The sequence below is a fragment of the Vicugna pacos genome, chromosome 24, assembly GCF_048564905.1.
Source record: "Vicugna pacos chromosome 24, VicPac4, whole genome shotgun sequence".
Classification (NCBI taxonomy): domain Eukaryota; kingdom Metazoa; phylum Chordata; class Mammalia; order Artiodactyla; family Camelidae; genus Vicugna; species Vicugna pacos.
Genome location: NC_133010.1, coordinates 15,561,496 through 15,574,665, shown reverse-complemented (window position 1 = coordinate 15,574,665; position 13,170 = coordinate 15,561,496). Strand labels below are relative to the sequence as shown.

Below are 13,170 nucleotides of genomic sequence, written 5' to 3'. Positions count from 1 at the left end.
TCATTGTACCTGATTGTAAGTGACATAAGGTTTCATCCCTTTCAGAGGAATTGGCGTTTTTTAAGAGGGAATATTAAAAAGTCACAGGGGTTAACTTAAATGAATTCATCTCAGAGAGTGGGATTTTTAGACTGTGACTGATGGGTGAAAAATGAATTTTAGGTCTGGGCCCGTTTCCCGTGGCTTTTCAAGTCACATCCTCTGTGTGACTAGGCACCCCGCTGATGTGACAGCCAGCACAAGTGACTTGGGCTTGATACTCACTTTCTCGTTGCTCTCTTATAAGAAACATACTTTCTGGTCAATTATTACTATGATTTTTGCCTTTGACCATCATTGTTTTGATTTAATATGTGTTCTCAAGTTTCATATACGCCATAGAAATACTCATTGGGTAGTACTTAAATTGAATGGGAAAGTACTTAATTCCTTGTTCATTAGGAAATAGCAGTCTAATGAAGATGTGTTTTAAAAAAGTATTTAAATCCACATTTGACAGTTTAATTTATTTAGACCATAATGCCCATAGTCTTTTGAGATTCGTAGATGAAATAATGCTTATAAAACCAAAATATCATTTTATAGATATGCTTGTATCTCACTCCTTTGCATCCAAAGTTTATAATAGCATTTTTGATGTCTGAAGAAATTATTGAGAGCAAGAATTTATTCACGTGCAACCTGTCTATGTGAGAACTAGGTAACAGTAAAATGAGTGATTCGAGCCAGATATTCCCAGTACAGGAGGCGTCACCAGGTGAAGAGAGTAATATAGCTTCAACTTTGTCATGGTAATAATCTGGTTGAATCCATACCTACAAGTAGAAAGGAAAAATGAAAGGAAATCACAACTTATATTTTAAAGAAACGTTAACTGTGTTTTGTGCCAAAGAGAGAAAATGAATTTTCATTTAATTAAAAGAAGAGCTTTCAGTCCCTCAGAATAAGCCTTGAAAAGGGCCCAATGATATTTCAAAACATCAATACAAACCAGAAACTGCCTCTACAGCTGTGTCTCTGATTCGATAAAGTGCGTAACATATCACACCTAAAGCCACCTAAAGCAATGGAAACGCAAGAGTTCAATAAGCGTGAGTTATCACCCCACTCAGCCAGCACGTATCAGATTGAGTGACTGGTTCCACGCCAGTCATTGTACATAGTAGCACTGTCAGTAATAGATGGTGTCACGTGACCAATGAATCTGAGTCTGCAAAGAAAAATCAAGGTTTGCTTTTAAGATTTATGTGGAATGAAAAAAAATACTTTTGGGTGGAAATTGTCAAGCCCACTGGCGATGAATCCGATTCCTGCCTTGGTGAAAAGATAATTGGTTCAGGAAAAATGTGATTAGATTGTGTCCCTCTAGAAATCACACAGGATTGAACTTTTTCAATTCACTCTTTCCAGTAGACGGGTACAAATCTGAGCCCCCGCGGCCATAGGCGGGCAGTTCTTCTGTTCACGGGAATGGCCAGGACAGGGGCTGTGGACAGAGCGGAAGCTTGTCAGACTCCTGCCGCCACGAGCGGCTTCTGCAATCGGTAGGTGTCAGGTCGGTCTGGGGAAATGGCAGGGGGAGAGGCCGGATGGTGATGGTGGCCCAGGGAGCGGGACAGTTCACAAGAAGCTGGGCCGGGACGGAAGACTGCTTATGGGACTGCAGTCCCCACGGGTCAGGCCACGGCTGGCAGGCTGCATGCCAGAACAAGCGAGCGGAAGCCCCGTGATTAGGCTAAGCAGAGACCTAAAACAGAGACACACACCACGGCCTTCTGATCAGCTGCCACCTTTCTTGCCCCAGGTCCAAACACCCCAATTTTCCAAGCCATCTTTGAGTCTAGCTGCTACAGAAAAGATTGTTCTAGAGGATCTGTCAATTAGCGTATCATTTAAGATTGTTCTAGAGCAGAGTTGTCAGCCGAAGTGGTAAAAGTTGTCAATCAAAGTAGACATTACATTTCTCCATGTTAGATCATATCTAAAGATTGCAAATATGGTTAGACAGGAAAAACATTCATTAACTTTCTTATAAAATGTCATCTTTTGAAGATGAAGAAGATTGAAAAAATAAGTGCCTCCCTGCTGCTCTATGCTGTTACTCCTTTTGCATCTCTCCCTATGCCTGTGCACCTAGATCCAAACAAATTAAAACTTAAAAATTTATATATATACAGTGCATATTAGCTATATACCCACCTCTGTCGGGGGTCTCAGTTCATGATTGAGTGCGATGATTTCTCTTCTATTTTCATTTTTCTTCTGAAGGAAAAACAGCAACTTCCCCATTTCTTTGTCTTACGTATTTAGAATGTGTATATTCTCTCCTCTTATGCCTTCTGCAGTTATGAAACAGCATCACTGCAAGGAGCAGAGGTTACTCGGGGACCAAGCCATCCATGCCCAGCAGAAAGGCTGTTCCTGTCTCTGTCCCAGGGCTTCAAGCCCCCCGCTCCGTTGTTCTGTAACACCCTCACTCATGGGGCTACAGTGACTCTGTCCCTGTAAAAGTAGAACCAGAGGAGACAAGAAGGCATGTCCACAGTGGTCAGGCTGAAATTACAGACAGAGGTCTAGAGGTCTGACCATGTTCTTTTCCTTCAGCCTCCGTCACCACGCGGATCAGCCACTCCATCCTGAAGGAAGGTACTGAAGTGGTGGTAGAAAACTGAGAATTTTTTCCAAGGAGTTGCCTTTCTGGGGACTGAATAAAATGCATTTCCCTCCGTGGAAATGTGATGAGTGTGAATGAGTATCCCCACCATGGAAAGGACACTCAATTCAGAGTCACAAAATCTGAATGTGAATCCAGCTCTGCTGCTTATTAGCAGTTTGGCCACATGCATATTATTTACATCTTAGGTCTTAGTTTTCTCATATGGAAAATGAGAGTAATAATTTCTACATCAAGAATTATAATGAGAAGCATTTGTAAAATGAAGGCACCCAACAAATGGCAGAAAATATTACATTTATTAAAAGTAAAATTAGTCTCTTTGAGCCTAAGTTTTTTTTAATCAATAAAATGAGCATAAAGTACATATTTCATAGGTTTGTTGGGAAGTTATATGACAGCATGCATGATATGAAAGTACCCTGATACTCAACAGATTTTTTAAGACACCTTTGTCCTTCGTGAAAAAATACACAAAGGCTGTATTAGAGGAACCTACAATTTTCCCCTCCTTTCCTCCTCACATAGGACATTTTACTTCTGACACTTCTGGTCACCTAATGTGTGGGGTTTTTTTTCCCACACCAAAAATAATTCTTCACAACACCAGCTGGGTGTCCTACACTTTAACTCAATTCTGACACTATCTACCTGGCGATAGCATCAGATCCACTTCATATGCCAAACTCAAGTAGTGGGTCCCTAGGTTACCCACAACTTCTGTGCGACTTGACTGTAAACTGGAGGTTCCCATGACCACACTTGGGTTCCATTAATTTGCTAGAATGGCTCACAGAGCTCAGGGAAAACTTACATTTATCAGTTTATTAAAGGATGTGATCAAAGATGCAGATGAGCAGCCCGATGAAGAGATGCACTGGGTGAGGTCTGGGGGGGTCCCAGCATGGGAGCCCCTGTCCCTGCGGAGATGAGCTGTGTCAGCGTCCCAGTACCTGGACCTGCTCATCAACCTGAAGACTCTCCAAACCTGGATACTTCCGGACTTTTATGGAGGCTTCCTAATGTAGGCGTGATGGGTCATTTCCTCCATTGTCAGCCATTTTTTCCTTCTCAAGAGAATAGGAGGCGGAGCTGAAAATTCCAAGCTGCTTCTCATGGTTCAGTCTTCCTGGCGACAGTCGCCTCCATCCAGGAGTCACTCCGTGAAACAAAAAAAACACTCCTGTCACCCAGGAAATTACAAGGTTTTCAGGATCCCTGTAATATTAGAGCAAATATGCTCCTAGTGTTTTTTCCACTTAGGGAATTACAAGTATTTCAGGAGCTTTGTGCCAGGAACTTGGTAGAAACGAATATACAGTTTCTATTATCCCACATAAGGCAGGTCTGTTTCCCAGCCTCCCGCCTCTGTGTTCTGCCTTTCCTTTCCTTAGTCCCCAAGGTGACATTTGCTGTCCTCCCCACATTTTCTCCAGGCCAGAGATACCGGACCCTTGTCTTTTCCCCTCGCCCATAGTAATTAATACCCACTATTAGAGAGAAGTTCAGTCTTACAGGATATATATAATAGATATTATACACATGCATGCACGGGACACATATATGTGAAATGACCATAATGTGAATTTAAATGCATGCTTGTTTCCCATCAGAATTCCTTAGTCGTCAGCTCTTAAGTTCTGTTTCTTCGGTGAAAAATTTCTGTGACCAGAAAATATGCAGAAGAGATTTGGGGGGTTCCCAGAAGGTCATTGTGATTTCCTTTGAAAGCATACAACACGGGCCAAGATCTATGTCATTTAAACATAACGCCAGCCCTCCCGGCACCTGGCCTATGGAAGATGGTATCGCCAGGGTTATTGTTTATGATCAGTCACAGGCGACTGGCGTAGGGCCCTAAAGTCATTGCCAGTCTTGGCCAGAAGAGAGAAGTTCCCGGGGTGAGGCCCGAGGAATGATGAATTAGTGCGGCTGGACTCCCTTTTTGTGAAAGGAATAGTGAAGTTGACAGCTGTAAAAAGGTGCATGGAGACAGCTGGAAATAGAAGCCAAGCCATTTGATTTGAAAGCTTTTGTGCTGGTTATTTGTTATCATGTCTTCCTGAAGCTCATTTAGCTGTGTTTCCGCAAATGTGAAGACGAAAATCCGAGCAAGCAAACTGGCGTCTCTGTTCGTCATCAAAATTTGGAGCTATATCTTGAAGCAGAAAGTATTTTTGAAAATGCTTGAAATGTTGTCACAGCGCATTTAGAGTAAAGCATCCAAATGTATTATTTCAGCACTTGCTGTGTCTACTTTTAGTGAGATGAGGAGAAGCTGAATTCAGACGTGGATAAACTGTCTTCCACTGTACGCGTTCTTGGCTCCAGATATTTCTTTTTGAATGTGAGGGTTTGTTTTTACCAGCTTTCAAATCACTTCCTGATGGAGTGTCACTTCTCCCAGGCCAGGACATCTAGATTTTCAGTTGTAAATACCTACATCATTGTCCAGAAATAAAGCTAACAGAAAACATAATTGAAATCAAGGACATGGATAATTCTAAAATAGAAATAATACCATTAACTAACAGCTACTGAATATTTGCTATGTGCCCGGGAGTATTCCAAGCAGTTGACCATGCATTAACTAACTCATGTTAACCTTACAACAAATTGGTGAAGATTATGTCTCATGGTTCGGCATGTTTTATTCCATGGACATGTATGTTTTTTCTAATGCAAGGTGGAAGTACGTTCATAGAGGACTTCAGAGATAGACAGAACGTAAGCTCACACACCCATTTCCACTTGCCACTCTGCAAGATCTCTTAACACTCCTTTCCTGAATAAAGAGAAAAACGCAGGATGGGCCCAAGGATTATTAATCCATAGTGGATGGAGGGGACCACCTTGAGGGCCAAACCAGTTCTTTCATTTCTTTGTGGTCAGAAGTGGCTTCTACTCTTGAAGTTTCCCACGTTTTCCCTTAGACTAAACCCTACACTTTTAGTCTTCTTGTCACCAAATACATTGGGAGGTTTGTAAAAATCTTCTGTATGTTGGTTACCGATGAAACCCAGCTTCTGGGGCAGGATGCAGTTAGAAAACATTTCTAAGATCGCAAACCTTTTCTTTTTAATTTCATTTCTTTTCAAGGCTACCACTTTCCAAAGCTCATGAAAGAGGTTGTGCCTTTCTCTCTCTCAGACGGGAGTTCACAGGGACTGGAGACCACTGGAGGCTCGCAAGCCCAAGAGTGAGCTCACCTGCCTGATTTTACCTGTCTGTTCCTAGAACTCTCATTCTCACTACAGACAGTGGAGGATATTTGATGACCAGTGGTATATTCGTGATGGTATTCGATTTATTTCTGTTCCGTTTTTTAAGTCATCTTGAGAGCTTCTGGGACTCGGTGTAGTTCTATACTTAGTAAAATTCTGCAGCTTTAATATATGATAGAGAATCAAACTTGACGTGGTTGAATGACATTCTTAATTCTCAGTCTACTTCCCCCTTGCCACGCACACATGAGACCTGCTGCTCTGTTTCTTCTCCATCTCAGTCAGAGGCTTAGAATAACCTCCCACGTGATCTGTAAGATCTTCATGGTCTGTTCCCTGTCTGCCTCTCTGCCTCGGTCTCTTTTTGGACCTTTACCAATTATGCTTCAGTCACTCTTGTCTTCTTTCTGCCCCTTGAATATTCCAACCTCGTGCTCTCTTTTTTTAAATGGTGTTTTCATTTGCTGTCTTTCTGCCCCCTGTGCTTGGCAGTCACTTTTTTCCAGAATTAGCTATTTCTTTTCAGCTAAAATATCATCAGTGGAGCAAGGTTCTCCCTGACCCAAAGTGCTCCTGCTTCTAATCCTTCCTGGTCAATCTTTGTTCCAGGACTTGTTCTCTGAAATTGTCGTGTTCATTTTTCGTTTCTTTGGTTCTTACTTATCTTCCACCCACACTAACATATATGCTCTTTTGAGCAGGGATTATGTCTGCTTTATTAAAGATGTATGAATTCTACCTTATAAGGGTTCAGTAAATATTGGAAGAATTTATAAGTAATTTCTATGCCATAAATATTTTGAATATATATCATTGAGACATTGTCATGAGTTTGTCATGATTTTATTACTTTTTCTTTTAAAAAATTTTTTAAATTTTTTATGCCATTTTTAAAGGTTACACTCCACTTACAGTTATTACAAAATAGTTTGTACCTTCCACTTCTCCACCCCTATTTTGTACCCTTCATTGGGTTTGTTTGGTTTTAAAGCATAACTTCTAAATTCATGGACACTCCTCCTTTGAAGAGATGGGAGGACGTATGCCTTTTCCCTTGAATCTGGCCTGTGTTACTGCTCAGGGCTTAAGAGACGAGCTCTTCCCACTTCCCCCTCCTTGGGATGCTCACTTTTAGAACCCAGGTACTACACTGTGAGAAAACCAAAGGGCTCCATGGTAAGGATCATGTAGGGTTTTTGGCCGCAGCGCAAACAGAAGTTCTAGTCAACAGCCAGTGTCAACGTGCAAACATGTGAGTGAGTGAGCGTGTATTTATCAAAGGTCAGCACATTTTTTTCAGCTAATAAATATTTACATTGTGATCATGTAGTCTCTGCCACAGGTACTCAGCTCTCCTGTTATAGGGCAAGAATAGTCAGAAACAGAACATAAATTCTATTTACAAACCCAAAACAGACTCGCAGACATAGAAAACAAACCGTGATTACCAAAGGGGAAAGGGCAGGGAGGGATAAATTAGGAGTTAGGGATTAACAGACACATGTTACTATATATAAAATTGATAAACAACAAGGACCTACTGTACAGCACAAGGAACTATATTTAATTTCTTGTAATAACCTATAGTGGAAAATAATCTGCAAAGAACGTATGCATGTACGTATATGTATAACTGAGTCACTTTGCTGTACACCTGAAATGAGCATTGTAAATCAGCTACACTTGAGTAAGAAAAAATTAAAAAGAAAAACAGTACATAAACAAACGGACAAGGCCTTTTTCCAATAAAACTTTACAAAAATAGGTGGTAGGTCAGTGCTGGACCAGGGGCTGTAGTTTGCCAACCTGTCCATGTGAGGATGCTATTCCCTTCATTGACTTGCTTCTAGCCTTTGAGTTACTCCGGTTAATGACACATGAAGATAAACTTTCCCACAAACCCTTGCCCAGACTGCAGCTCTGTGACCATCATAAACGCTTTCCGTCACTTTAAGTTGGAGGTGGTTTGTTTTGCACCAATAGATGACTGGAACGGGGTCAAAGCCCGTCTTTTTAAAATGTGGCAACCTTCAGTTTTATATTACATGGTAGGTGAGAGTTAATTCCTCTGTCTTTGAAATATTTCCCTACGTATATTTTCTAAGGTCCAGTCAAATTCATGTGGCAGATGCAAAATTGGTATCTGAGCATCTTACGAATCACAACATTTCAATGCAATGGTGCTTTACCAGTACTTTTAAAATGTGTGCCACTTACAGAATGTGACTATATGTATACAAAATGTGAATGATAATGTATGTCCTCAACTTCTTGGCTTCAAAATACAACATTCAAAGATTTTCAAAGTAGAGCAATTGTAGAGAAGTATCAATGAGTTGATTTTGGCCATGGTAAAGGGTCATGTGATTTTTCTTCCAGAAACATAGCTGCATAAATATCCTGGTCTGTGGGGAAAAGAAAGCAATATACTCATTTATATTCCAAAATAGACAAATTGAAGCGTCCTCTAGGAGTTTCACGACTTTTATATGAAATGTCCATCTGTATTAAAAAAATAGATTTTGGTGAGTTTATGAAGAGACTAAAACAGTTCCACTCTAGCACATATGTAAAAAAGGTACAATCTTGAGACAATTTTTGTAGCAAAGATTTTTTTAGATTTTTTATTTTACTTTTCCTTTGAGACTATCAATATAGACCTTTGTTTCTTCAGTAATTCAGAGGCCCTATACTAAGAAAGTCATGCTCTTAAAACTCATTTATACACATGGCACAGAATTTCTGAGGTTTTCGTGTCTTGCACGTTATCACATGAAGTTCAGCTGCGTGTAGTGTGGATTTCACAGACTGCTGGTCAGTTTTCAATCTTCATTTGAACACGCTTGGAATGGTTTGCCTTATAATCCTCTTCCATGATGTGGAAGTGTTTCCTCCACCACTTACATATGGCAGATGTGTTGGTGTAAATGTTCTAACACACTCCTCTTTCTCCAAATGGTCACCAATATTAATAGAAGTAATATCGAACCTTCAGATGTTCTGTTTAAAGAGATTAATGGTAGATGCTTTCCTCTGTAAACTTTGAGGAAACAAAGAATCTCCAAAAGCTCAGATATACCACTATAAATGACTAGAATCTTGAGCTTTTGTAACTAAAGTAGGAGGGTTGAGAAGTGGAATAAAAAGAAAAGTGGTGTAATTTGCAAATATATAGAATTTTTTTTCTGGGCAATTAGTAGGAAATAATGTATTTAATATCAAATATCAAACATTTAATACTACAGATGCCTTTTAAATTCCTGACACTGCACAAAAAATGTGTTGCCTCACCTTAAGGCAATACATGTTTCTCAAATTTCTTTAAAGGAAAATTCAAGCAACTTGGGAAATTGTGTCAGGATAACCTGATATTTTCCTTTTAGTCTGGGTCAAATATGCATTAAACGGACAATTCAAGCAAAACCATTTGAGATCTCACCTCCTTTAGTTTTCTTAAGGTGTCACCTTTATGGTTGTCTGCTCTGGTGCTTAAGGTTTTTGTGTTTAAGAGGGAAGGTGCTAACCGAATACAGAATTTTCTGAAATGCCTTTTTCCCCCCTATTCTGCTGCTGCTTTTGTTTCAAAGGAGTTGGCAGCTGCCTTTTAGTTCCGTGATAGCTTAGGAAAACCTGCACTGTAAGCATGTTAATTTTCTTCCCTTTAGAAAAAGCTCGCTAATCTTAGGAGGTATTGCAAAAATTTAAATTGAAGTAAATAGAAAAATTGCTAAGTTGAAAAAAGAATGTTCCATGCAGCTTCTGACGAGTGGGGACACATCTGGCACGCAACAGAGCATGACATTCTTCAGTTCGTTGCTTTCTGAGGATGTGGGAAAGAGTTGTTACTGTTCAGTATGTGTCTGGTTTGGAGCACCAGCAGGTACAGGTTTAATTACTGATCAATGGACTGCTTGAGCTGTGGATTATTCAGGAGTAGACTAGTCCTATTTTCTGCTTTTCCCCATAGAAGCTCCTCTTCCAAAAGGCATCTTCAGAATAAAAAGACCAAACCTCTCATCAGTCGCTTACTTTTTGTTTGATTTCTCATCTTCCTGTTTTTAATAGGCATGCTGGCATGTGGTTTATGAACCATTCAAGGCCATACCTGGCTTTTCAAAGCTATTCTTTTCACAGTGACCCTGCCAATGAGATCGACACAGGTGTTTTAGGAGTATGAGTTAAGTATAAGAGTCAGCAGTGAAAAATGCATCACTGGGGGCCACTTGGAGGGTTGAGAGCCAAAGAAATTCTTCCTTACAAACATTTGCAAAGTGGTGACACAGGAGTCTACCCGGCAGTGGATTATTCGCTGGTAGGGGAAAAATACGGCAGAAGGACATCCTAAGCAATACAGGGGTCAGCCTCTGGCACAAGTACGAGATAAGCCCAACTGGGTGTCCCATTTCACACGTGGAAGGATACATTCACTAGGTCCTAAGGAGCACTAGAGCTGCCAACAAAAGGTCACTGCAAAGAATAAATAGGAATAAAGGATCCAGCTTATCAGCCAGGATTGTTGTCATCATCTTTCTAGCTGCGTTGTCATCATTTCAACAGAAATTTTTTAACTTTCAGAAAATTCAAGTAGCTAAGTACATAGACTGTTGGAAATTGAATTGGATTTTCATTTTTAGGGGAATTACTGGTTTGCAGAAGGATGTCTTTGTGGAGGCTAATAATTTTTTCTTTTTTGAGTAATGTATCTTTTTTTTTTAAAATCCAAGATAGGCATTGTAACTAGAGTTAAACTAAAGTTCTGCTGCTTTGAGAAAAGCTAATACTTTGGGATGATAAATCAGCATCCTGGTATGCAATGACACAGATGAAGAAAATAAAAAAACTACTGAGATTTCAGTGGCCTCTAACATTGTTGATGACCCTCTTCTTCCCTGAACAGGACAATTTCACACCAATTTTCTCCCTGTTATTAAAATCGTTTCTTATTGCCTCAATGCTTCAATGTGTCCCAAGTTTTCAACTAGGTCCTTCCAGCTGGATCTATTGATTCTTTCCAGCTGCTTTATAAAGACCATTCATCTGTCAACCGACCCATCCATTCATTTATCCATCCATTCATCAGTTCAGCAAAGTGTACGTACATATAAGAAAGACACATAAAGATGGTAAAACATAGTGCCTGAAATGAAAGAGTTGATAAGACAGTTGAGAACAGTGGCATGTATACAAGTAAATGATACTAAAAATAATTTCAATTACTTATCAATTTATCACAGCTGACATTGGAACAAAAAGATTTAGGAATATAGAAAAAGAAAGCATTTCATCTGAAAAAAATTTTCTTAGGTTTCATATAGAGGGTAATACTTAACATATTTAACAGCCATTAAAACTTTAATGAAAGCTAAAGCTATTTATTAAGTGGGGACTATGTATCATGCACAGTTCTAAGTAGATTATATATATATATATATATATACACATACACACACACATATGCATATATATATATATATATATATATAGGCCAATTAGACTTTACAATACCTTAAATTACCACTGTAATATTACTAAGGTAAAGAAACAAGGATATAGAGGAGTTAAATAACTTGCTAAAAATTGCACTTTTTATAAGAAGTGGAACTAGAATTCAGACCTATCAGCTTAATTCTGGTGTTTGAGCCCCAATAGGTGACCAATAATATATAAGAAAAATAATAATATTAGAGTCTGGTTCTTGTTTCAATATAATCATGGGAGCTACTTCCTGTGAAGCTAAGAAACAGATACGCTGTTTTTAAGGACCTTCAGGAAGCCCTATGAGAGGGCAACACGGAGAGGAAGGAAGATTTCCAGCCAGTGAAGAATTGAGGCGTCCATCCAACAGCCACGTGAATCTGCCTTCTTAATAGCAGACTCTCAAGGCATCAGAAGATGCAGTCTCAGCCAATATCTTCACTGCGACTCATGACATGCTCTTAGTAAGAACCACCCAACTCAACTGCACCCAGATTTGTAACCTATAGAAAGATTAATGTTCATTGTTTCAAGCCATTAAGTTGGAGTAGTTTGTAATCCAACAATAGATAACTAAAACATAGCTTATGTCTTAGGCACAGTATGTCATATCAAAACATAGATATCCTGTTGGAGAGCATAGATGCATTTCACTTCCTTGTTTTCTTTCTTCACAATGTGGAAAAACCCCATCAGCACATCAGATCTTCCATTCAGGGTTTCTTTAATACCTGTTCCCCATCTCTAAGGCTCTGAAACTGATCTGATTATATTGCAACATATTATTGATCTATTAATCCAGATCACATACTTAAACAGATATGAGAATGTATTATTTGATATCTATTTGGGAACAATCCTCATACATTCTTAATATTTAGAAAGTAAGGCCACTTTCCCAAAGGGTGGAATGCTAAGATGCCAGACTTGATAATGCCCAACTTTGGGCATGGCATACACATTCTGCTGGCCTAAACAAGTCACATGGTCAGACTCATCCTGGGAGAGCAGGGGGGAGAATAAATAGTTGATGAATAATAATACAATCAACCACAATAGTTAAATTCACGTTTCAAAATCTTAGTTGAAAGAGAATAAAAATTTCTAAACATTATTCTGTATCTCCCTTTCTCATCACCTTTCTCAACATGTTCTTTCTTTCTTCTTTATCCCTTAGATTAATGCTTTTAATAACTGCCTTCAGCTATGCTCAGCACTTCTCCTGCATAATCCATTTGGTATTGAATTATATTTCTTCTCTTCTCTGACTTCAGTAGCTTATTATAACTAGTTATTTCAAATCATAAAATACATAAAATATTTTGTGTTTATATATAGTATTAACTTTAAACTGATACATATTAATATTGGTCTCTTCTAATTTTCTTGCAGTCATTCCCTTTCTCCATAACTGAAAATAAAAAGCAAGTTACCACTTCAGTTTAACTCTCCAAATCTTGATTAATATTGCAACCGATTATTGGTATAGTCATATGGTATAGTCATTGGTATAGTCAAGTCATATACTAGTGCAAACATGAGAATCTCTTTCTCTTTTTTTTTTCTTATATAATCAGGGTAACCTAGAAATAAGTTCTGTTCTTTATTTGGAAATTAAATTTATCTTCCTAAATAAAATATGCATCTGGCTGGGATGTTTCCTAATGACTATAACAAAAGCTCTGTAAGTAGAATTGGAAAAACCACTAAATATATATATGTGCTGGGACAGGAGCTGATGTATTAGAGTAAGTAGCTCACTCATAGTCAAGTAACAAAGCACTGCTCACACCCAAC

At 39.0% G+C, this 13,170-nt stretch overlaps 1 long non-coding RNA gene across 1 annotated transcript; it reads left to right on the top strand.

Annotated features, from left to right (window-relative positions):
* Positions 1 to 1,416: 1,416 nt before the first annotated feature.
* LOC140688889 (uncharacterized) lies at positions 1,417 to 12,813 on the top strand. Its single transcript, XR_012063736.1, has 3 exons — positions 1,417 to 1,544; positions 11,659 to 11,837; positions 12,766 to 12,813. It is a non-coding gene; the product is annotated as an uncharacterized lncRNA (long non-coding RNA).
* The last annotated feature ends 357 nt before the right edge of the window (positions 12,814 to 13,170 follow it).